Below are 26852 nucleotides of genomic sequence, written 5' to 3'. Positions count from 1 at the left end.
TGAGACCCAGAGAGCTTAAGCAAGCTGCCCAATGGCACACAGCTCTTCTCTTCCTCTGCCCCACTCCACTGGTGGCTCACAGTGGCCCACAGCGTGACATGGAAGGCCATGGACAAGCCGGAGCCTGCCCATCCTTCACATGTCATCCTCTTGTATCCTGCCCCCTATTTTCCTGAAAGATCTACAATCCTGACGTGGCATGCTCCTTCACACCCCCAGGGCTTCCGCACAGTGGCTCCCCTATGCCCAGCACACCCCTGCTTGGGGGACTTGAGGTTACATCCTTCAAGTCTTGGCTAGGAAAACACTGTGTTGTTGTTCAGTTGCTCAGTCGTGTCTGACTCTTTTGTGACCCCATGGACTGCAGCTCACCGGGCTCCTCTGTCCATGGGATTTCTCAGGCAAGAACACTGGAATGAGCTGCCATTTCCTCCTGCAGGGCATCTTCCCAACCCAGGGATCGAACTCCCATTTCCTACTTGGCAGGTGGATTCTTTACCACTGAGCCACCTGGGACCACCCCACGTGTAAATGCTTCTCTGAGGGTCAGCTGTGCAGTTTCATAACCTACGTTCACATCTCTGCTGTCACTACCAGCTTTGGGACCTCGGCAAGTCACAGAACCTCTTGGAGCCTCCGTGTGGGGACAAAATCAAATGATGCATGGAGACTGCTCAAAGCAGGGACTGGAGGGTGTTGAGTACTCGCTGCACAGCTGGGAAGCACTGGCCTACTCTCCTGGGAGGAGCTAGACAGCCGTGCCACTGAAACCAAGCAGGACCCTATGGGGCCCTCCTGGGCACAAAAGCCTTTCTGTGCTCCCTCCTTATCTATAGGAAATAGGTTTCATTCAACCTCCTTGACTTTCCGTGAGTTCCACAGGGCAGAGTCAAACAGTTGCTAATCAGGGAAGAGAGAGGCTGCAGAAACAAAGGAGTAAGAGAAAGAAAAGTTCAGCCTTGGGGCAGGGTCCTGGTTCCTCCTCAAGGAACGAACACACAGAACACTATCTTCTATCTCTTCAGTAGGAACTAAGGCTCCCACCCAGACTGAGGATGGTAACTTCAGGCTGAGTGTAAGATTCCTGGAACACAGCTTTTACCTCACCACCAACCAAGCAGAAGAAAGCCACAAAGCCTGCAGCCCTCAGCCCTAATTTGCCTTTTAAAAAGGCAAACCACCAGGGGGAGTAACCTGCCCCCTTTGCTTGGCCCTGCAATACATGTACTCTGCTCCAGACTCCACCATTTCGGTGTTGTCTGTCCGTACTGCGTATCGTGCACACGAAGTTGTGTTCAGAAATACACCTCCATCACCCTGCACGGGTGCTGCGCCCAAGTCTGCGCAGACTTCATCGGTAGGCAGCTCGCTGTCACTATCTTTATATTCCCAGAGTCTAGCCCATAGCTCAGTTCCCAAACTTCATCACATATCAGGCTTGAATCCTCTTCCGGGTATATCACGAGGCAGATACCCAACACCAGCAGCCAAGAGCGACAGCTTCTGGAAAACCACCTGAGCAAGGCTGCTGTCACTCTGGTTGAACATTTTACAAGAAGAGGATCTCAACCTGCAGCCCTGTAAGCACCTCTGCTCATACCTTCTGCAGGCAGTACTGTTTTCCTGAATCAGCAGTTTCCCTGAAACAGCTGGAAACGCATCCAAGGCGGGCAACAACATGCTACAAGGCTTCTGGAACTGAACATATGAGCAAGAGGGTTTCCAAAGGTCTAGTTTAGGAGAATATCATGATCTTTCTTAAAGCAGGGACTATCTCCATGGTTAAGGAAGACTTTGGTTTGCAAAAATTACTTCTAGATGGTGTGTGCTCAGTTGCTCAGTCGTATCCAACTCTTTGTGACCCCATGGACTGTAGCCCACCAGGCTCCTCTGCCCATGAGATTTTCCAGGCAAGCATACTGGAGTGAGGAGCCATTTTAAAGCTCCAGGGGATCTTCAAACCCGCATCTCTTGCCCGCGCCCACACTGGCAGGCGAATTCTTCACCACTAGCGCCATCTGGGAAGCCCCTAGGGGACCCTACGCCTCAATTAGGATTTCTCAATCATGGCACAAATGACATTTGGGGCCAGATTAATTCTTTGTTGTGAGGGGCTTTCCTATCCACTTCCTAAGCATTGTGAGAGTAATGAGCAGTATTCCCTGCCTCTAACCAGTGGAGAGAGGCCCCCAAGTTTTGATAAGCAAAAATGTCTCCAGATGGTGCCAAATGCTCCCTAGGGTTAAAGCTGCCCTCAGTGGAGACCCACTTCTACAGGAAGTGAACCCATTCAACTCCAATCTTTATCATCGCAATTAATCAGTGAGGAACATTTTTAGTCACTCACCAAATCTACTTTGAAACATGTTCTTTCAGCGCTCAGGAATTTTTTTTTTAAGGGCACAGTCTTGAAGCTGTTCTTTTTTTTCTGCATTTTATTTTTAACTGGAGGATAATTACTTTAAGCAACATGAACCAGCCTCAGATATACATATGTCCCCTCTCTCGTACGGAGAAGGCAATGGCACCCCACTCCAGTACGCTTGCCTGGAAAATCCCATGGATAGAGGAGCCTGGTGGGCTGCAGTCCATGGGGTGGCAAAGAGTCAGACACGACTGAGCGACTGAACTGAACTGAATGTATATGCTCCTCTGTCCATGGAATTCTCCAGGCCAGAACACTGGAGTGGGTAGCGGTTCCCTTCTCCAGAGGATCTTCCTGAGCCGGGGATCAAACCCAGGTCTCTTGCATTACAGGTGGATTCTTGACCATCTGAGCCATCAGGGAAGCTCTGTGTGTTTCAATACTATTCTCTCAAGTCGTCTAACCCTCTCCCTGACCACAAGTCTATTCTTTCTGTCAGTGTCTTCTCTGCTGCCCTGTAAATAGGATCATCCATATCATCTTTCCAGATTCCATACACATACCTTGCCAGGTTTTCAACCCTGGCTGCACAATACCCCCAGGGAGCTTAAAAAAAAGAAACACGTCAGATTCCTGGAATTCCTAGGCCCCACCTTCAGAGATTCAGATTCAGCTTGACTGGGGCAGAGGTCAGAGAAGGTTCTTACAGACAGCCAGATGCACTGCCCAGAGACATTTCGTTCGATTCTCCCTTCTCCCCCATCCTTTGAATCTGGCATTGTTAAAAGCCAGCAAGCCATTTAGCCAAAAAGAGGCTAAGGAGATTTGTTAACATCTTCATTCTTAACAATAAAACATTCTCTGCACACTCAATTACTTGGCCTGCAGATGACTTGCCAGAAAGAAGGGAATTTAACTCCACAATCACGTGACTTTCCCATAGCCTTATAGATCTAAAGAGTGCTATCCTATAGGACTATTTTTTTTTTTTTTTTTTTGGCTACACCATGCAGCATGTGGGATCTTAATTTCCCGATCAGGGATCGAACTAGGGCCCCCTACGTAGGAAGCACTGTCTTAATCACTGGACCACCAGAGAAATCCCTTCCACAGCACTCTGTGTGAACAAAGCAACGTTCTGTTCGCTCTGCCTAATATGGTAGCTGCTGGCCACATGGCACATGAGCACTTGAAACGTGGCTAGTGTGACTGGAGAACAGAACTGTACATTTTATTTAATTTGAATTAATTTACCTTTAATAGCCATATGTGGCTAGAAAGAAAGTGAACTCGCTGTCATGTCTGACTCTTTGCGACCCCATGGACTATAGCCTACCAGGCTCCTCAGTCCATGGAATTTTCCAGGCAAGAGTACTGGAGTGGGTTGCCATTTCTTTCTCCAAGGGATCTTCCCAACCCAGGGATCAAACCCAGGTCTCCTGCACTGCAGGCAGACTCTTTACTGTCTAATTGTAAAGGACAGTATAAAAAGTGCTTACATCCCTGCAGGATCATAGAAATAAAGAAAAGCTGTACAGCTGCTAAATTTCAAACAACTGTGAAACTTACAAAACTTTGTCTTTTTTTGGGTGGGGGCGTGGATAATGGCTCCACAATATTGTGCTGACTTTATGTCTCACAACATCTAAACTCGAGAGTCCTTAAATTATCAAATGGAATCCTAACATATTCCAGTAAAGAATCAATTTAGGAGAAATTTTTAAATAAAAATTTTTTTTAATTTGCAGAACTAGCTTCCCATCAAATTCCAAACACTAGCTTTGAAGGTGACATTCCTGGCCTCTTCTTTTGAACACTCACCACCACTGTAATGACTGATCTAGTTGTCAGAATAACCAGGAGTTGGAAAAGCATATGGCACATGGAAGTGGATTTCCAGTGTCTCAGCAGTTCACTAGCCTACTAGGATAAAGCATTCGTTTGCTTTCTTTTCCTCCAAACCCAGGTAACCTTTGAATCGAACCTCTGACCCCAAGATAGGCCTGAACCAACCACACACACTGCTAACCAAGGTCATCTCTAAGTTTTTTTTTTATTCCCTCCTATCATTAAGTTTCATAATCACTTAGAACTGCACAAATCACATCCACACATTCATTCTAGGTAACACAGATTCTCATAGAGCTAGAAGGTCATAAATTTTTAAAGCTTAAAAAATAGGCAAATTTATTGCATTGTAAAGGCAACAAATGATATGCAGTTGAAGACATTCTCACAGGCAGGCCTTTCCGAGCACAAAAAATGCTTACCTCTTCTTGGCCTGAACTCCCCTGACCCATTGGTAAGCAAAATTAGTATGAGCCATATAGTAATGAGTTAATAATTCTCCAATAATTCAAAGTAGTGGCCATTCTCCATACTAAGAGGTACTTACTGAGTGCTTATCATGTGCTGGGCCTTGTGCTTTACTTTATCTAAATCTCACCACTGCCTTCTAAAGCAGGTATTATTACCAGAAGCTGAGGCTCAAAGAGGCTGGGTAACTGGCCCACAGCCACAAAGCTACCCAGTGGTAGAAGTGGGACTTGGACCTGAGTCTCTCTGATTTTTCCGGTGGGACCCCTCAGGGTTATGAACAAACACGTAGTTATAATATTCAGTACCTCACTGAGCGATTCTCCCTGTGACGAGTTGCAGCTCAACGAAGGGAGTTTGGGGCTGCAGGCTTCAGAAATTCTGAGCTTATCCTTACTTCAGAAACCACCCCATCCCCCACGGACCTCTCTCTCTGTCCTGGGGCTTCATGAGGCAGGTGGGAAGAGGAGTCTTGGGGAACACTAGTAATCCTAACTGCACGACTACACCCAAGAGGACAAGGCAGATGTGTGCTGCAGAACTTTCCAAACACCATTATGGGAGTAGAAGGGGGTAGGATCCCAGCTACAAAGAGATTTTAGTTGGGAGCAGGGGAGAAATCAGGGGAGTGTTTTCAAGGGGACAGACAAGTTAGACCCTAAGGGGTAGGTAATGTTTTGTTAAATCAAAAACAAATGGAGACCAGCCTTGAAGATTCCCTGAGCAATTGATACTAATGTAGCCACACAAAGCTTAATTTAACTTATTTTGGAAGATTCACTTATGTCAGTTCTTGCTCATGTCCCTAGAAATCATAAGCAAAACCTGAACTGTTTCCCAAGGTTGATATGAGGTAACTATTGACTAATTCCCTATTATTTAAGAAAATTCTAATATTATAACCAACTACTGTAAAGAATAAACCACCACTTCTTTCTCACTATATAAGCTGCTTTACTGCAGATGGTGATTGCAGCCATGAAATTAAAAGATGCTTACTCCTTGGAAGGAAAGTTATGACCAAATTAGACACTCTATTAAAAAGCAGAGACATTACTTTGTCAACAAAGGTCCATCTAGTCAAGGCTATGGTTTTTCCGATAGTCATGTATGGATGTGATAGTTGGACTATAAAGAAAGCTGAGCGCCTCAGAATTGATGCTTTTGAACTGTGGTGCTGGAGAAGACTCTTGAGAGTCCCTTGGACGGCAAGAAGTTCCAACCAGTCCATCCTAAAGGAGATGAGTCCTAGGTGTTCATTGGAAGGACTGATGCTGAAGCTGAAACTCCAATACTTTGGCCACCTGATGCGAAGAGCTGACTCATTTGAAGACTCTGATGTTGGGAAAGATTGAAGGCGGGAGAAGGGGACGACAGGGGATGAGATGGTTAGATGGCATCACCGACTCAATGGACATGACTTTGGGTAACTCCAGGAGATGATGATGGACAGGGAGGCCTGGCGTGCTGCAGTTCATGGAGTCGCAAAGAGTCAGACACAACTGAGAGACTGAACTGAACTGAACTGAAGCTGCTTTAAAACAGTTTATCCCTGAGCCTCGTTCCACTGTTTTGGTTTTAACGCTCCTGGTTTTGTCTTTTTGGAGTGTGCACAATAAATTTTTAGTAGTAACTAATTACTACTCTGGTAATTTCTTGGTTTTACTTGTTTTATTTCTGAACTTTTGACAATTTAGACATTAGAGATTCCATGAAGAGCGTTCCCAGAGCAGGTGACAACCTAAAGAAAGGCAGCAGAGGGTAGAATGTGTGTTCACTAGCTTGGGTTAGAGCAAAGGAAGCAGAAAAGGAAGGACATCACGATGCAGAAGGGGAGGTGGGCAGGGTCTCCAAGATCGCAGACTGAAGGGCTGAGGCAGCCATCAGAGAACCCAGCAAGTACCAATTAACCATCCCAGGACCTGTTTTGCACCCCAGTCCTGGCACTTTCAGGCTTTGTGGCCTCATGCAAGTCCTTTCTCCTCTATGGGCATCAATATTCTTAAAGAGAGTACCAAGGATCCCTTGCTGGTCTGAAAACCTAATTTTAGAAAAATTAATTTATGCTAGGGACACAAGTTATTAACTTCTGTAATTTCTAACTTTCTATATTTAAAAATGTTGATAAAAATTTATTAGTTACAGGAAAGTAAGCCCAGTGGTTCAGAATGGGGGCTTTGAGGTGACTCAGTGTGTCCTGGGAGGGACCCATCACTGAATCCCTCTCATTTCTCCTCTAAGAAATGGGCACAATGGAGGCACCTACCTCATATGGGGCTATTGGTAGGAGTTCGGCAGGTAAGGTTTTCAAAGGTGCTTAGGAAAGGGACTGACACCCTGTTTTTGCTTACCGTATGTCGGCTATTATTAATAAGAAGCTATTTTTGACCCCAGCCAGGTGGAGTTTGCCATTAGGGATTTCAGGGCCAGTGAGAGGTGAGATCTTTTCTTAACCACTCAGTCCGCGGGCACAGAAAAGGATTCATACAGTGGCCTGCAACCTCTTCCTCCCTCCCTCAGCCTGGCCTCCTCTACTCCTCTGCGGGTGCAGGGGTGCACAACCCGCACGAGCTGCCCTGCAGCCAGCGTTACACAATCCGCGTTTCCAACTGCCAAGAAGCCCTGGGGACGCCGGGGTTGCCGGGCGTTGCAGTCGGGGTGGTTGGACCAGCAACCTGACTGGCGGGTTGAGCGGAGGAGAGGATGCAAAGGAAATGAGGCAGGGTGGAGAAAGAGTTGAAAGGCTTTTGGAGGTAAGTTATGATTGGGAAAGCTCTTGAGGGGTGCACATGTCTGGGGCAGGATGGAGGCAGATGAGAGCAGCTGGCAGGGCAGCTGAGCCGTAGCCCTTCCCCAGAAAGTGGGAAGAACGCGGGTGCAAGAGCCTCCAAACCATCGAGGTACTTGGGGAGGAGGCGCCTAGGGGCAGGGGCAAGCAGCGGGGAGGCCGAATAGAAAGCGTGCAGGTCCCTGACCAGTCCTCACCTTGTCCGGGTGCTTAGAGCAGCAGGCAGCCCGGCCCCGGGGAAGTAGGGACCAGGGATTCAGGAATATGAAACCTATCCATCCAGGCGCTGGAAGGGAGAGCGCAGGGGCTGGTGCTGGGGCGGGGAAACAGAGCAAAAAGGGAGGTACAGGTCTCCAACCCTTCTTCTCATCGTGCCCTCTGGAGAGAGGTCAGGCAGTCCGGACTCGGAAGTGTAGGGTAGGTCATGGGGCCATTGGGGGAGCCCGGGGATATTCCCTCCTAAATGCGCACCACCACCCCCCTCGCCTCCCACCGACTCGCGCTCACCTCACCTGACCTCAGCCGTCTGGAACCCCTGCGCTATCCAGAAGCCTGTCCCCGGTCCTGGCCCCCAGCTCAGGTCCGGCTGCTGCGCTCTCGCTCCCGCCCGCACCCGGTCTCAGCTCCAGGGCCGCCTCTGCTGGGCGCCTTAAAGGCGCGGTGCGCGGGCCTACGTGCTCCGACAGAAAAGCTGGCTCCGCCCCCGCGCGGCTCCCAGGCTGCCGCGTTCCGTCTTGGAGGCTCAAGGGCGAGAACTCCTAGCGTCTCGGCATTCCCAGCCCACAGGGTAAAGACCAGAGGATAAAGTTGGTATTTGACACAAACAAGAGAGTTCCAGAAAAACATCTATTTTTGCTTTATTGACTATGCCAAAGCCTTTGACTGTGTGGATCACAATAAACTGTGGAAAATTCTTAAAGAGATGGGAATACCAGACCACCTGACCTGCCTCTTGAGAAACCTATATGCAGGTCAGGTAGCAACAGTTAGAACTGGACATGGAACAACAGACTGGTTCCAAACAGGAAAAGGAGTACATCAAGGCTGTATACTGTCACCCTGCTTATTTAACTTATATGCAGAGTCCATCATGAGAAACGCTGGGCTGGAATCAAGATTGCCAGGAGAAATATCAATAACTTCAGATATGCAGATGACACCACCCTTATGGCAGAAAGTGAAGAAGAACTAAAGGGCTTCTTGATGAAAGTGAAAGAGGAGAGTGAAAAAGTTGGCTTAAAGCTCAACATTCAGAAAACGAAGATCATGGCATCTGGTCCCATCACTTCATGGGAAATAGATGGGGAAACAGTGGAAACAGTGTCAGACTTTATTTTGGGGGGCTCCAAAATCACTGCAGATGGTGATTGCAGCCATGAAATTAAAAGACGCTTACTCCTTGGAAGAAAAGTTATGACCAACCTAGATAGCATATTCAAAAGCAGAGACATTACTTTGCCAACAAAGGTCCGTCTAGTCGAGGCTATGGTTTTTCCTGTGGTCATGTATGGATGTGAGAGTTGGACTGTGAATAAAGCTGAGCGCTGAAGAATTGATGCTTTTGAACTGTGGTGTTGGAGAAGACTCTTGGACTGCAAGGAGATCCAACCAGTCCATTCTAAAGGAGATCAGCTCTGGGTGTTCTTTGGAAGGAATGATGCTAAAGCTGAAACTTCAGTACTTTGGCCACCTCATGCGAAGAGTTGACTCATTGGAAAAGACTCTGATGCTGGGAGGGATTGGGGGCAGGAGAAGGGGACAACAGAGGATGAGATGGCTGGATGGCATCACCGACTCGATGGACGTGAGTCTGAGTGAACTCGGGGAGTTAGTGATGGACAGGGAGGCCTGGTGTGCTGCAATTCATGGGGTTGCAAAGAGTCGGACACGACTGAGCAACTGAACTGAACTGAACTGATCCCACCAACCTGTCTATAGACATCCTAGAGCACCTACCGTGTTCACTGTGCAGCCGCAAGTGCTGGGGAAGGGGAAGGGGTGGCAGAACCCAATCACCCCGCCTCGGCCCCAAAGCTTTGACTGCGGCCTGGGGGAGGGCTGGAGCCCAAAGGGCCATGCACTTCTACAATATGATGACGGAATCCTTCACAGCATTGTTTATTTTGTGTGCTCAAGTCACTCAGTTTTATCCAGCTCTTTGCAACTCTCTGGACTGTAGCACACCAGGCTCCTTTGTTCATGGGACTTCCCAGGCAAGAATATTGGAGTGGGTTGCCATTTCCTTCTCCAGAGGATCTTCCCAGCCCAGGGATCGAACCTACATCTCCCCTGTCTCCTGCCTTGTAGGCTGATTCTTTACCGCCGAGCTGTTTTACTGAGCACCTACTGTGTGCCTAGCATTGCTGGGCACCGCACCTGCCAGTGACTCAGGCTAGATCTCTACCTGGGAAGGGCTTGGAGGGACAGACAGGTTCACAGGCAAGCAAAGTAACCCTGCCCTATGTGGGTCATCTCATTTGATGCTGTGAGGTGGGTACTGTGCTTTTCTGAGACAAGGAACTTGCCCTGTAAAACACAGAACTGGGAATCCCAACCCTAGATCATCTAGCTCCAAAGTTCTTGGGTGCAAAAATGACCATCTTATAAGTTTTTCAAGCACCATGGGTTAAATCCCCACTATGGCCATTTCTTCATTTTAAGGACAATTAAACCTCACTAGGCAAAAAAAAAAAAGGAAGGAATGTATAAAAGTCACCACCAATTAAAACTCAAATACTGTTTCTGTCTAGTTTATCTGCCACCAAGCCTAGGTTTTTTAACGTCTAGCCTCAGTTTACCCCCTCAGCAGCATTTGCTAGCACCCCAGGGGCACTGTGGCTGAACTCTAGCACTTCAGCCTTTGCCAAGAACTCTCATCCTTTCCCACTTGGCCTGGCTACGCCTTCCTCTTTTCCATATTGTTGTTCAGCTGCCCAGTTGTGCCTGACTCTTTGTGACCCCATGGACTGTAGCATGGCAGGCCTCTCTGTCCCTCACCAACTTCCAAAGTTTGCCCAAGTTCCTGTCCATTGCATCCGTGATGCCATCCAGCCATCTATCCTCTGACGCCCTCTTCTTCTGCCCTCAATCTTTCCCCCCATCAGGACCTCTTTTTCATACCTCAATTTAAATGCTACTTCCTCCAGAAAGACTTCCTTAAATTCCCTTTGAACCCACACTATACTGTGGGCTCCTTCCATCAAAGTATTTATTCATTCATTTCACAAATATTTACTGAACCCTTACTACGTGCTGAGCATCTGTGTGTGTATGTGTGTGTGTGTGTGTGTGTGCACGCGTGCGCACGGGCACATGCGCAGTGGCAGCGGTGGCCGCAGCGGCAGAGGTGTCTTCCTTCTGTACTGAGTCCCTGGCTTGCCTGCTTCTTGCTCCAGACCTAGGTGTGATCAGTACCCAGCAGGACTTTCTCGGCCGTTAAAATCCACCACAAAGGCAGCCTTGGGCCTGCCAACCTGGCAAAACCTGGCTGAGTTGGGCAGCTCTTGAGTTCTAAGAATGGGACATGGATGAGAAGCACCAGAAATGTAGCAAAGAGGAATCTCCAAGGCCACTGGAAGCCCTGTAAAATCTGCCTGTCAGGACTGCTGGAATGCATCCAGAGTATGGGACAATCTCCCTGGCTGGGGCAGGAGCATGTTGGACACCTCATCACTCAGACTTCAAGAGTTGCATCCGACCTGCTTCATGGAACTGTTCTCAGAGCTCTGGGGACAATTTACTCATCAAAGACCATGTACCTTCTCTGGCCTTATTTCTCTTCACTGCCAAAGTCTTTCCAAGCTAGCAGTCCTTCAGCACCCTCAGAACAGGTCCAGAGAGGCAGCAAGGACTAAAACTGACCTTTAATCCTCACTTACCATTTATTAGCAAATCTCAGGCTCAGGGAGCATTCACCAAACAGCTGCTGACGGGGTGAATGAATAAATAAGGGAATAAAATTTATGGATGACTTCCTGGAAGTTCCCACGAAACCACCTATAAGCTTCACTTGGTGGGTCTGAACATGTAAAAACACTTATAGCTTAAATTTAATCTTTTTTCCTCTCCAAAACCTTAAAAATGGTAAGTTATTTTTCTTCTAATTCATAGTTTGTGGCCTCAGAGGCCTCCTAGGGTCTGCAGTTTCTATATTCAGAGAGGCTTTTTTCCCCCAGAGTTTTATATTTAGATACACTGAGCCCCAGATGGGAGTCACCTTCTCTGTGACTCCTCTCCACCTGGTGACTGATGGGAGAGAAGACTTAAATAGCTTCCATTTCACAGTGAAGCTCAGAAGGCAGGCGGAGAGGAGGGGACTCATGTGTGGTCCCTCCCCGAGTCAGTAAAACCCCTGAACACCCACAGAGCAATCAAGGGTGGGTGGGAGGACAGGGAGCAGTCCAAGGGGCCATCCAGGTTCCAAAAGGCACCTTCAGTCATGTTCAGTATAAACTCCTTATTACCTGACAGGTCTCATCCCAGCATTAGGAAAGAGTTCAGAAACCTCTCCTCTGCCAGCAGGTGCAGCAAACAGCCCCAGGCTTCACTCTGCCATGCAGTCTATGGAAAGCTCCTGGACTCAGCAGCATGCCAGTCAGAACGGAGTGATACCGATGGTCACCACTGTTTAATGCACGCTTATTACTGATCGGGCACTGGGCATCACCTCACTTAGTCCTCACAATCACCCTGGGAGATCTGCCAACCCACTTGACAGATAGAGCTCTGAGGGGTTAACATACTCACTCAAGATACCATAGCCAGCGGTGGGGTCAGCAGTCAAAGAAGTTCATCCATTCATCAAACATTACCAAGGACCTACTACATGCTGCGTACTCTCTGGGTGAACACTTCCTGCCCCCAAGGACTTAAGAGTCTTTTAATAAGATGAAATATTAGTAAGAATTCGATCAAGGATTAAACACAAGCTCTGGTGGAATTATGAGGAACAACAGGTACAAATTTGGGCCAAGTACAAATGCAGCATCAGACTTACATGCTATATCATATGGAAATATGCATAGGAGAAAAATGAAAAATACATGATACCACATGTATATGGATACCAGCTAGACAGCATCTCTGGGTCTATGGCCAATGCGCACAATCCAGTCTCCAAATATTTACCACATGGCATCTGCAAGCCAACCACTGAGCCCCCTGCACAAAATGCTATTCATCTGTCACCACCTCGAAGCAGTTTTCCCAGATTACCTATGCAAAAAAAACTAGTTCATCATCCATATCCCTGCAGCACATTGTAAATGAAGCTGTATTTACTCATTTCAGTGACTCCTGACTCCACTGATTGTGAATTCCTTTTCCATCTCCATCTCCCCAGAGGCCAGCATGATGACTGGCACAGAGCAGGCAAATAATAATTAGCGATCATGTGTTGAGCTCTTCCTGAGTGTCTCACTTTGTGCTCAAGTGCTTTACATATATTATCTCAATGAACCATCCCAACAATCCTATGAGGTGGGTACTATTTTTAGCCTCATTTTAAAGGAAAATTAGCCTCATTTGAGGAAATTGAGGCTCAAAGAGGTGAATCTACCCACTATCACTCTGCTAATAAGTGATACTGCCAGAATCCAAACCAAGTTGTGTATGTCTGAATGCAGTCTATGTCCTAACCACTAAGATGCCTACTGCCATAACTAGCAACGGAATTGGTTATGAAAGATATAGCAAAGTCTCACCTTAAAAGAGCTTATAACTAGAAACCTATGAAATTTTTAGGCAAAAAAAAAAAATCTTCTTTACAAACAATTCAAAATACTGCTTATACATTTATTTGTAATTTAAGTAATTGTCAAGTATCTGTTTATGCATAGGACCAAAGTTGTAGGGGATATATTTTGACTCTGGTATAAATTACAGGATGAGTTATTATACATCAATGAAAGAGTTGAGGAAATTATATCATGAGACAAGTCAACATATGTCAGAATGCAACATATGATCGTGGAAAGAAGGACTCAATAATCAGGAGGTTATCAGTTCTTAAAGTATTGATTCCTTTGTTGAAAATGCCAGTTGAGAACAGCACTAAGTCAGAGAGGACTCTGAATGGGAAGGAAAGAGAAGCCTCTGAGACAGCAGTGTGGCTGCTGTAGGGGAGCAAACTTTGCCACCCTAAACTATGTCTCTTTGGCGTGAGGATTAATTTAGGTTGATTACTTTTAAGAGACAGAAGACTCAGGAAATTTTTCTTTTTACCTCCACCTTAGCTCCCTAAAAAATTCAGGTAACAGGCCTGTTCCCAGGATAGAGTTATCATAAGACATAACTTAAGACTCCACTCTGTGTCCACTATCTCTGCCTGGCCCAACAAATACCTATTTACTGAACACTTGCTTTCCCATCTTCATGTGACTTGCCTTCTCCCCTTTGAAGTCCCAAACCACTACCTCCAAATATTCTCTGTTGTCTTTAGCCAAAGATGATATTCAAGGTGAGGGTTTTGGCCATATTGGCAAGTTACTCAGTTCTCCTGAGTCTCTCCCATATATACATGTTATTAAACTTTGTTTGATTTTCCTCTGTTAATGTATTTCATGCCAATTTAATTATTAGACCAGCAAGAAGAACTTAGAAGTATAGAGAAAATTTTCTTCCTCCCCAACACTACACAACTAGCCCTCTGGCCCAGATTTTCCAAGCACCTCTGTGTAAGTTAGAAAATGATAGACATTTTCCAAAAGATTAACAAAAAGCAAGAGAGACTAATACTCAAAATAGTTGAGATTGGAATGCCAAAGAAAAGTTCCATTTAAAAGCAGATTTAGATCAAGAAGATGAATTTAAAAAAAGAACTGAGCACATGTAATACTAACAGATGGCAAAGGGAAGGCAGAGCCACCAGTTCCTGTTTACTTAATCCTCATCACAGCGGGAGACTTCCGGTTGGTCAGGTTAGAACACCACAAAGAGGGAAACCAAGCCCAGGACAGGAAAAAAAGACATGGGAAGAACACCCAACAACCTGAAAAATTAGTCCCAGTCATGAAACTATTGCCCAGGGAACCAAAAGGATATTTAGATATGATCTCAGAAACATATTCAGTGATCTTCAGTAAGTCACGCCAGAAGACTCTAATTAGAGTAAGGGGTCCTACTTCAAATAGAAAGAGTGATACAGAAATCTAGAGACCGAGAGGCTTGGTGCTGATTTCTAGCAAAGTTCTGGCCTTGATTATGAAACTAAAACAAAAGAGGTAACTACTAAGAGCTCATATAATCACAAAGGAAGGATATTTCAACAGTTACTAGCATGAGTAGATCTGAAGACTGCTATGGGAATTGTTTACAGACTTTGGACAAAACATTTTAGTTAGGCTTTGGACAAAACATTTTATTATCTGTTTATGGGCAAGATGAAGCAATCAAGGCTGCATAACATCACAGCTCAGTGGATTCGTAGAAGGTTAAACAACAGTGGCCCAACTTTCTTTAATCTGACAATTTCAGACTGGAAGCAGTTTTCTAATGGAAATTCCCCAATTCTCCATCCTAGATATTTTTTTAAAAATTTTAGATAAACAGAAATCCAATCTTGTCATTAATTTTAAATCAAACAAAGGAAAGAAAATCAGGGTTCAAAATTGTTTCAATAATATGGAATATGCCAAAAACATGGTGAAATTTTGCAGTGCCATCTTTAGGCTTTTAAAATTCAAATGGTATCTCAGCATATGGTAGACCAGATATTCTGAGGTACCTTTCTAAAGAGTAGGGGGCAGAGAGCAGTAAATAAAAGTGAAATACATGGTTGTCCCTAGACCAAATATGTACAGCAGATCCATAAACAATACTGGGAGACTAATACTTGAGCTCAAAATTGAAGAAGCTGCACCTGAGAGCCCACATTTCTCAGGACCCTCGAATGCTTAGAGCAGCCTTGGGAGAGCAGCATTTTCTCACTTCAAGCACAAATAAGGATGCTCTCTATAAGAGAGCACCCAGTATTCTCACAGGTCATGATTAACCAAATATACTGATCTGGAAGACATCCCTGGAGAAATTACTCAGATATATCAACTAAGAATGATATGGCATAAAAAATATGAAAAAAGATATGGAATGTGCAGGATAGATTGAGAAAATCTAAAACTCCACTTAATCATCAAAGAAGGGGAGAAGGAAAGAGAGGCAAAGTTTGAAGCAGTAATAGCTGAGAATTTCCAAAGCATAAAAAACATGTGACTCCACAGATGTAGGAAGCCTATATATAATGCAGGATAAATAATAAGAAATCCAAACCAAGAAACTTAGTAGTGAAACTGCTGAACACTAAAAAACAAAAAATCTTAAAAGCAGCTACATTTTAAGAAAAGAAAGAAAAAAAAGGATTACTCACACAAAAAAAGGAATTAGATAGCAGATTTCTCAATGGCAACACTGGAAGCTAAAGAACAGTAGAATAATATCTTCAAAGACCTGAGAATTGGATACTCACCATTTTAAGAATAAGAGTGAAATACAGATTAAAGCAAAGTGATTTTACAACTGGAAAACTTAACTAACTGAACTTCTAAGATACATTTCAGAAAGAAGAAGCTGGACTCAATTAAGAACTGAACTGAAAAGAGAAATATGAGAGAAGACATAGGTTAATATTGTCAAATCAAAACAAAACTCTCCACAGAAAACAATAATGATGACAAAAAATCATATATAATTTGTACATTTAACACAAAGTCAGAACTAAAATGCTGGGAACAATAAATCAGAAAAAAGGTAATTGAAGTTAAAGTATCCTAATGCCTTTGCATTTGTGTAGAAAGTGAATTAGTACATTAATTTTCACCTTCATTAATAAATGTACGTTAAAAAGTCAGTGGTATTCACTAAAGTAAGACATATATCTATATATGTATGTACGTACATACATATATATCTTTTGAACTAACAGGAGGAAAATGGCATATGTCAACAACAAAAAAATGTCAATCAACCCAAAAGAAGTATATTAAAAAGTGACACTCCACCCCGAAAAATGATAGTAAAAATAAGGCCAGATATACTAATAATCACAATAAACATAAATTAACACATCAGTTAAAGTCAGAAGTTGTCAAGTTGAATGTTACAAAAGTCTAAGAGGCATTGTTTCAAGAGGTACTCCTAAAACACAGGAATTTGGACAGGTTGAAAGTAGTGTGGAAAGTTATACTCCTGACAAACATCTAAAAGAAAGGCAGTGTAACTAAATTAGTATTAGATAACATAGACTAATACTCCAAAATCACTGCAGGTGATGACTGCAGCCATGAAATTAAAAGACGCTTGCTCCTTGGAAGAAAAGCGATGACCAACCTAGAGAGCATATTAAAAAGCAGAGACATTACTTTGCCAACAAAGGTCCGTCTAGTCAAAGCTATGGTTTTTCCAGTAGTCATGTATGGATGTGAGAGTTGGACTATAAAGAAAGCTGAGCGCCACAGAATTGATGCTTTTGAACTGTGGTATTGGAGAAGACTCTTGAGAGTCCCTTGGACTGCAAGGAGATCCAACCAGTCCATCCTAAAGGAAATCAGTACTGAATATTCATTGGAAAGACTGACGCTGAAGCTGAGACTCCAATACTTTGGCCACCTGATGCGAAGAACTGACTCATTGGTGAAGACCCTGATGCTGGGAAAGATTGAAAGCAGGAGAAAAGGGGACAACAAAGGATGAGATCGTTGGATTGCATCACCAACTCAACCGACATGAGTTTGAGCAAGCTCTGGGAGTTGGCGATGGATAGGGAGGCCTGGTGTGCTACAGTCCACAGGGTCGCAAAGAGCTGGACACAACTGAGTGACTGAACTGAACATAGGCTAACAAAAAAAATTATTAAGAATGGAGAGGATCACTGTATAATGATAAAGGGTTCAATTCAACAACAAAATATGTCAGTTCTAAACTACAGAAAATATATAATCTATTACTAAGGAAATGGATGAAATCTGTAATCAAAGGAATACATTAAGTCCAAAAATATTAAGAAAGTTTGGAAGTATATCTAAACTTTCAATAAATAGATAGATCATTCTACTGTTTCATCAGTTTCTCTGGAAAATAGAAAGAGAAGACATATTCCCAACTCACTTAATGATGCCAATCTAAACTTATACCAAAACAATCAGTCCAATTATGACTAATAAATAACTCAAACACACAGAAGTAAAAATCCTAAGTAAAATACTAGTAAGCTGAGTCCAGCAACACATAAAAGGATGATACTTCATAACCAAGTTAGGAAAACATTCTTGTAGTTAACCACATCAACACATAAAAGGAAAATTATAAGATCATCTAAATAGTTGCAAGATTTTAACATAAAATCCAACAGTCCCTCATGGCAATAACTCATAGTAAACTAAGTGGAGAACTTCCTTAATTAGTTAAATGGCATCTACCAAAAACTTCCAGCAAATATGAGCCTGAATAATGAAAAATTAGGAATACTTCCTTCAAAATCAGAAGTAATTCTAATTAAAATCTCAACAGGGCTTTTCAAGAAAGATGAGCTGATTCCAAGATTTATTGGAAGAGCAAAGGTCCAAGAAAAGCGAGAATACTCCCAATGAAGAAGAAAGGGTAGCTATCAAGCTTATTTAAAATGTACAGTTATTAAGACAGTATGTATTCAGGCTGTTATTGCTTCAGTTCAGTCGCTCAGTCGTGTCTGACTCTTTGCGACCCCATGAATTGCAGCACACCAGGCCTCCCTGTCCATCATCAACTCCCGCAGTTCACTCAGACTCACGTCCATCGAGTCAGTGATGCCATCCAGCCATCTCATCCTCGGTCGTCCCCTTCTCCTCCTGCCCCCAATCCCTCCCAGCATCAGAGTCTTTTCCAATGAGTCAACTCTTCACATGAGGTGGCCAAAGTACTAGAGTTTCAGCTTTAGCATCATTCATTCCAAAGAAATCCCAGGGCTGATCTCCTTCAGAATGGATTGGTTGGATCTCCTTGCAGTTGTGCCCAATTCTTTGCAACCCCACAGACTGTAGCCCATCAGGCTCCTCTGTCCATGAGATTTCCCAGGCAAGAATACTGGAGTGAGTTGCCATTTCCTTCTCCAGGGGATCTTCCTGACCCAGGAATTGAACATGAGTTTCTTGCATTGGCAGGTGAATTCTTTACCATTTGAGCCACCTGGAAAGCCCATGTATTCAGGTAAGGATAGATAAAAACACTAATGAAACAAAAAACAGAGAAACATACTCATGTACATAGGGTAACTTGGTTTATGACAAAGCTGTCATTTCAGATCACCAGGGAAAGGAAGACAATTAAGAAAAACGTGCTAAAACAATTATTCACATTGAAAAAACAGAATTTAATGATTCTCACTTCTCCCACAGTAATTCAAGATAGATTAAGACTTCAATATAAAAGGCAAAACGGTAAACTTTTAGAAGACAATATAAGAGAATATCTTTAGGATCTTTCCAGCACTTGACACAATAAGGCTTTTCAATCTAGCGGGCGAAAGATGGCATCTCACTACAATCTTAATCTTCATGTCCAAGATTAACAGGCTTGAGCAATGTGTCCCAACCCAGGTCTCCCACATTACAGGTGGATTTTTTTTTACTATTGGAGCCACCAGGGAGGTCCATCTCTTTCTTCAGTATTTTGGAATTAAAAAACATTAATTTTAATTTAGTCAAATTATCCTTTATATTTAGTGGCCTTTTATGTCTTGTTTAAGAAACCCTTTCCTATCTGGCCTGAGCCAAGTGGCTAGATTAGGGAGATGTAACACCCCAGGGAAACCAGGGATGTAGGTACTGAATTGTGCCTAATGACTGCTGGGCTGGCAAGAACCCACAGATGGTGGTGCAGATGAGGAAACAATAGATCTGGGTGTCTGAATCACTTGAACACATTTCTGGTGAAGATGGTGGGCTCTGGTTTCATGAAGCCTACTCTACCATCTATTAACTCTCTCTGTAAACCTGAGTTTCCTCACGTAGAGACAGGGAACGATGATGAAGAACTGATAATGGCATCAACCTCACAGGGCTATGAAGACGACTGAGCCAAACCAAGCGTTTGCTGAGCCTCATTTCAGTGATGTGGCCACATCCCGGTGGCTGCATGTCTTGTGATCACTGCCGAGTCGGATGTGGCTGGGTCTCTATGGAAACGCAACTTCCACTCACTTCTGTTTCCAGCAGAGTCTGCTTCCAATCTGAGAATTAATTTGCAATATGGTTTCTTTTTACTTTTTAAAAAATTGCATGCTCTTTATTCCTCAAAAGGAACTTGTGATTTAAGCAGCAATTTAGGCATTCAGAGAAACACTGTATTTTCTTAAGCTTCACAAAAATGGACAACTTTTAAAATATTTTTTTTGAGACTTTATCTGCATCATGTTTACACATGAGACCTCTGAGGCAGTGCAAAGTAATGGCTGAAAATACAGATTGCTCTCTGGAAGGCCTGGCTACCATTTACTAAATGTGCATTTCTGACAAGTTACTCTCTCTGGGTCCCAGTTTAAATCTCTGTGAAACAGGGGTATTAAAGTATTTAATTCATATATTTCTTCTCAGTGTTACTAAATTCTTAACAAAATAAGTGGTGGGAGAGTGCTTTCCTCTCCCACTTACCCATTCCCCTCCTGCCACGCCTGTTCCCAACATCACTGTGACCAATTCACCCTGATCTGCTTGGGACTTTCCCTGTCTTTACACTGAAGAACACCCCACTCCTCTCAGTTTTGGGCCAACCAGAATTGCTGACCACCCTCCGTGATTCTACAGTCAGAGAAATCACAATAGTCCAGATAAATGGTGGCCAATGGGACTCAAGAAGGTTTGGGTCCCAGATTTACATTGGTAATTCAAAATCATGACAGTTTTGTGGCCACAGTATATAGAATGATAGCTCAGAGGCACAGAAAACTCACTGAAACCGAAGGTAAATCCCATTAAGTATCAATTTTTGAGTCCCCCAAGGGCAGAAGCTGCCTTATATATCTTTGTATCCCTTGCACCCTTAGTAGGCTAATTTCTTAAGGCCACGTGCTATGAATGACTGGCCTGCATCTAAATCCAGTTTGGGGATGACTCTGGAGCAGGTTCTGCCTGTGCAGGGATAATTCCATTCTTAAATGGGATTTCCGCTTTGTGACACTCATGAATCACTAATTGGTTAACGATGGACACCTTCTGCTCATAAATATCCTCCTCACCCTGTCTCTATGATTGATGTGGTTTTCAAAGGCCTCAGAAAATGGGGGAAAGCTCCATATTTACAGGGAGTCGGGGAGGAGGACGTGGATTGCTGTTGGTGTTCTAAGATGGAATACTGATGGGGCCACGTCACTGCTATGTACCAGGGAAGACATGGTACAGGAGACTGACCAGGTGCTCGGACTCTGGTGTCAAACAGTCCTGGCTGTGCCCCTTACTAGCTGTGAGATCTGCGGCAAGTGAATCACCCTCTCTGGGACTCTAATTCCTTACAGCAAATTGAGGATAGTAGTAATATTTGGTTGTAGGGAGGCTTTAAAAACCTAGTATCTGGTCCCATCACTTCATGGGAAATAGATGGGGAAACAATGGAAACAGTGGCTGCCTTTATTTTTCTGGGCTCCAAAATCACTGTGGATGGTGATTCCAGCTATGAAATTAAAAGACGCTTGCTCCTTGAAAGGAAAGTTATGACCAACCTAGAGAGCATATTAAAAAGCAGAGACATTACTTTGCCAACAAAGGTCCGTCTAGTCAAGGCTATGGTTTTTCCAGTAGTCACGTATCGATGTGAGTCGGACTTTCTTTATAGAAAGCCAAGCACTGAAGAATTGATACTTTTAAACTGTGGTGTTGGAGAAGACTCTTGAGAGTCCCTTGGACTGCAAGGAGATCCAACCAGTCCATCCTAAAGGAGATCGCTCCTGAGTGTTCATTGGAAGGACTGATGCTGAAGCTGAAACTCCAATACTTTGGTCACCTGATGCGGAGAGCTGACTCATCGGAAAAGACCCTGATGCTGGGAAAGATTGAGGGCAGGAGGAGAAGGGGACGACAGAGGATGAGATGATTGGATGGCATCACTGACACAATGGACATGGGTTTGGGTGGACTCCGGGAGTTGGTGATGGACAGGGAGGCCTGGCATGCTGTGGTTCATGGGGTCACAAAGAGTCAGACACAACTGAGTGACTGAACCGAACTGAACTGAATACATAAAGAGGGGGCTTCCCTGGTGGGTCAGTGGTAAAGAATCTGCCTGACAATGCCGGAGACCCGGGTTCAATCCCTAGGTTGGGAAGATCCCCTAGAAAAAGAAATGGCAATCCACTCCAGTACTCTTGCCTGGGAAATCCCATGGACACAGGACCTTGGCAGGCTACAGTCCATGGGGTCATGAAAGAGTCAGATACGACCTTATCAACAACACACACACATGTAAAGAGTATGTATAATACGGGGCCTAAAATAGAGCTTAATACCCTCAATACCCTAACAAGGTCTGTAACTGCTATTATTGTTTTATGTTGTTGTGATTCAACATAAGCATCACATATAACATTGTTTCAAGGGGAGAAAAACCGCCAAATCAACAAATGCTGAGAGGAGTGTCAAACAGCAAGTGCTCAATAAATGTTAGCTGTTAGTATTTTAAATCAATCTACTTCCTGAGTCTCAAAATCACATAGCTGCCCTGTGAACACAAGGAAAAGCTCATTTAAGACATTCCAAGAGGAACTTTCCTGGTGGTCCAGTAGCTAAGACTCCGTACTCCCAATGCACGGAGCTGGGGTTCCATCCCTGGTCAGGGAACTAGATCCCACAAGCCACAACTAAAGACACAGCATGCTGCAACAAAGATTGAAGACCCACCTGCTGCAAGTAAAACCCGGTGCAGCCAAAATAAATAGATAAAAATGAATATAAAAACAAAATTCTATGAGACACATACATAGTATTCATGCCCAAAATGCATCAGATGATTGCAATCATGGGGAAACCTCAAACAAACTTAAATTGAGGGAGCTTCAACAAGATAACTGGCCTGTACACTTCAAAAATGTCAAGGATATGAAAAACACAGTAGAGACCAAGGAGACAAGCCTGCTAAGAACAATGCTTAATCTTAGATTGGCTTCTAGATCAGAAAGAAAATCCTGCTATAAAGGACATTATTAGAATAATTGGTAAAATTTGAATAAGGTCTGTAGATTAGGTAATAATATCATATAATTGTTAAACTTTCAAGTTTTATAATTGCTATAATATTTTATAATTGCCCTGTGATTATGTAGGAGAATGTACTTATTCTTGGGAATTCACCCTACAGGATTTAGGTTTACCGTAAAAGGTCATAATTTCCCAAACTTACTCTCAAAAGGTTCAGAAAAAAATAATCTATGTTTAGAGAAAATGAACGATGAAAAAGTGAATGTGGCTAAAGTTTTGCTGGTAAATCTGGATGAAGGATATGTAAGTGAGGGGGCTTTTTGGCAACTTTCATGCATGTTTGAAATTATTTCAAAGTAAAAAGTAAAACATAAATAAAACGAAGCTACCAAACCTTTAAAAGAAGAGTAAGAAACTGCAGTTAAGGAAGCAGCCAGCTCGCTGCTCACCAGTCAGCAGCTGTGAGAAGCCTCTTGGCCCTGTTTCCCACTGCCCCTTGGCCCTGTTTCTTCACTGTCCTTTTTCATGGTGAGGCTGGAAAAGCCAACTTTCTATTAGCAGGCAGCTTTAGCATATTCCATAGAAATGGAGACAGGTCATAGGGCATGTTCACACAGGCGGTAACAAGAAAAGCAACAGGACCCAGCTCAGAGCAAAGGGCAGTGGGAAGCAGTGGGCCTGGGGCTCCAACAGCATCATTTGATCTGCCTGCAACCTTTTAACCTAGATGCCTCATTAAAGCATCATGGCAAAAACCACAGTGTTGCCAGAAGAGACTCTTCCAGCACGGAGATGCTGCTGCTTCAAGGGGCAAAGAAGGGGAACTGGCTCCCTGGAAAAGGAGCAGTGTTCACTACCAGCCAAAAGAGGGTGCTATTTTCTCCAATGTCATCCTTCCCAAGTGTGCCCACTGAGTGTACAAATCTGCAGATCCCAGGAGCAGGATCAGTGTGAGTTGAATGAGGTAGAATCATGAAAATGCAAGGTTGGATCTTGTCTTTAAGATTTTGAAACTTTGATTATTATAGATGTATCTGAATTAATTTGAATAATTCTTAAATTATTCAAAACAATGCATAAAATATTATTTATCTTGATTACTGAGTTGTTCGGCACCCCCTTAAAGTATGCACCCAAGCCAGTGCCTGATTTGCCTCACACTAGCCCCACCCTGGTGAATCTAACCCACTAATTCCAACACCACCAGCTCAGAATTTGCAACTGGTCACATGAGGTCTGGAGTTAATGGTCCATTTTATACCCACATAATCTGGCAAAGGGAATTAATCCTGAGAACCTGAATTCCTGCCTTTTATGTCACTTCACTATCAGCAACTGGGGCCTGACTTCTTTATCTCTAGGTCTCAGTATTCCCATCTGTTAAGTGGGAATGGCAATCCCTTATCTGCACAGTTTGTTCTGAAGATAGAGTATCATCCTAATAGAACACCCCTAAGGGCCAGACGCTGTGCTGAGTCTTCTCTTTAGCTATAAACTCACAAAATCTTTATAGCTCTAATATGTAAGAGCTATAATTATCCCCATTTTCAAAAGTGAGGAAATGGGCACAGAGAGGTTCAGATACTTACCTGAGGTTGAAGAGCTATAAATGAAATTATGCATGCTTTAACCTCCAGCATTCTCAACATGGGGTGATCTCCACCTTTGTGGGAGCATTTCGCAATGTCTGGAGACATGTCTGTTTGTCATGACTCGGGGTGGGGGGTGTACTACTGCCATCTAGCGGATAGAGGCTAAGAATGCTATTAAACATCCTATAATGCATGGGGCAGCCCCCACAACGCTGAATTTTTTGGCCTCAGATAGCATTAGTACCAAGGGTGAGAATCCTGCTCCACTCTGCTCCCAAGGTCAGGGAGTTAGGTGAGAATTTAGCACCCAGTGCTCTGAGAAAGGCAGATAGTATGGAGTGGTTGCTGTTGTCATTTCTTTTGTCTCAGTGGCCTGGGGTCTCCCTTGTTACCCTGGCTCAGAACCCTCCCTTGGGTGGTAGAGAAGCCAGGCTCCAGAGTCAGTCAGAGCATTATCTCACACATTCTGCAAAGGTTTACTGAGCATCTGCTACATGCTCTGTTCTGTCCCAGGCAGCACAGACACATGAAGGTGTCCCTGCCCGTGAGAACTGTTGGGGGTGGGGTGGAGAGACAACAGACAACACACGAGCTCATAGATAACAATACATGGCCACAGATACCACGAACCAAAGACCTGTGTTCCATGAAAGAGAGTAAGAGGGAAGCCCCTCATGGGCTGAGAGGGGCCAGGGAGAGAATGGCATTTAGAGAGGCAGAAGGAAGGAAGAGCCCTGCAGGTGGAGGGAACAGCTGTGCAAAGGCTTGGCGGCGGGAACTGAAAGCCAGGCAGTGTGAGGGGAGGCCAGCGGGGGAAGAAGAGAATAGAGGATGTGACCTTGAAGGGGTGAGCAGGTAGAAGCCACCACAAGGAGTTTGGTCTTTATGTCAAACAAAGAGCCTTTGAAGGGTTCTAGTCAGAGCACTGACTGTCTTCCGAGAGCAACCCGCTTGAGGTCCAGACACAGCCTGGTGTGGAAGACGCTGTGTGAGGTTCAAACCAGAGCCTGCTTCACCAGTTGGAAACCATCATGCAAAGCTGAGATCCGTCGCAATTATGCAACCTTAAATAAAAGGCACGCTCCCTGCCCCAACCCCCAGGCTGGTTGTGAAACATAATGACTGCAGCAGTCTGCATGCTATACAAGATCATTGCTAGGACACGCTCCTTATTGCACACGGAATGGCATCAGTCACTGGAAACACCTGTTTTGAGTCACGAGGATGTCACCTGCCAAGAGTAAAAACTTTCCCACCAGCCCCTCATTTCTTTTTTGCTGCTTTTGGATAACCTGACTTGTGACACTTTCACTCCCCCCTGGAATCCCCATGTTGCCTTCCTCAAATTCTAAGGCCTCCTTTATCTCCACTGACTCCCGCCCCACCAGCACCCATGGTGAATGGCCGTGGCTGCCGGTGGTGTCTGGGGCCACGTGTCTCAACCCCCAGTCCCCACATCTGCCCATTCACATGACTCATGTGCAAATCTTCAGTAGGATCTATTGACAAGGACTACAGCTTAAGTCTGTGAGGGAATCCAATTGTCCCTGCTCAATTAGGATGGTGTTTCCCAACGTGGATGGAGCTCAAGATACTAAAAGGAGTTATGTGAATGAAGGGTTCCATGGACAATAAATTCAGGACATACTGTTCCAACATAGTTAAGCAGCTTTGTTCCAGCTTTGCAGGACTTTTAGGACATTTAATATGCTAACGTGTATTATAAATCTCCAAGGAGGGATATATACATATCCTTTTTTTCAGGAGCATATTATACCCTACTGTTTGGAAGTACAAGGCACAGGAAATGTCATCCATAGCCACTGAATGGCAGAAGGAAGGACACCTCAGAGTGTTCAGTGTCGGTCAGGCCAGTGTCTGCCTTTCTTTCCAGGCTCCAGGCTTCTGGAAGAGACAGTCTCAAACTTCCACTTCTCAACACTGGAGCCCAACAAGAAGGAAAAGCAGAGGGTCTCTGCTGTGCCTGGGTCACCAGCGCAGCTTTGTCGCTCCAGGCCCTCATGTTTATCAGGAACTCCTGGGGTTGGCTGAGAGTCATCTGAGGCTAAGCTGGCCCAGAAGGACATGTTGGCATGGGCATTGTTTAATTGACTTAAAAGAATAAAGAGCTTTTTAGCACTTTGTCTAATTACTAAACAAGTACATGCTTTTATTTAAAAAAGAAAATTTAAACAATACCCAAGGGTATACAATAAAGCCTGGAAATTCTCTTTTTCCTCTTCATAGCCCCTGACCTGCAGCTTTCTTACTGAGTTTTGTGTGCCTGGTTTGGTGGGGGAGAATGCTGGTCTGGAGTGAGAATGAGTGGGACCAAACTGCAGCTTTGCCACATGCTAGCTGTGTATCTTTGAACACAAGCCTCAGTTTGCTCACCTGCAAAATGGAGGGGCCATGGTAAGGGTCTAGGGGAGTGTGTAATGAGATGAAACAGAAAGCATTCAGTGAAGCCCCGCACTTAACCTGATTCAGTTTAAGTTTGATTCAAGATTTTACTTCCAGACACTTTTTTAAAATAGTTCAAGTGCTAATTACAAAAAGGGGTCAAACTCTTCATCGGTTCATCGGATTTTTTTTGACATCCTTAAGGGCAGCATCTATATAGAGAAACCATTATTCAG

General features: G+C 44.2%; 1 protein-coding gene across 5 annotated transcripts in view; it reads right to left on the bottom strand.

Moving 5' to 3' along the window:
* Nucleotides 1-26852, bottom strand: part of ABHD6 (abhydrolase domain containing 6, acylglycerol lipase) — a 102230-nt gene that overhangs the window by 41364 nt on the left and 34014 nt on the right. Inside the window, exon 1 of one of the 5 annotated variants that reach the window (XM_040246483.1) lies at nucleotides 7977-8132. The exons of 1 other annotated variant lie outside the window; for it this stretch is intronic. The gene's annotated coding sequence lies outside the window, so the exon portion shown is untranslated. Of the gene's footprint in view, nucleotides 1-7976; nucleotides 8133-26852 lie in introns of those variants that run through there. 3 more of the 5 variants (XM_040246486.1, XM_040246484.1, XM_040246487.1) reach the window with 3 other exon arrangements.

This window comes from Oryx dammah, unplaced genomic scaffold (assembly GCF_014754425.2).
Source record: "Oryx dammah isolate SB20612 unplaced genomic scaffold, SCBI_Odam_1.1 HiC_scaffold_9, whole genome shotgun sequence".
Lineage (NCBI taxonomy): Eukaryota > Metazoa > Chordata > Mammalia > Artiodactyla > Bovidae > Oryx > Oryx dammah.
This window is presented reverse-complemented; position numbering and strand designations above follow the sequence as displayed.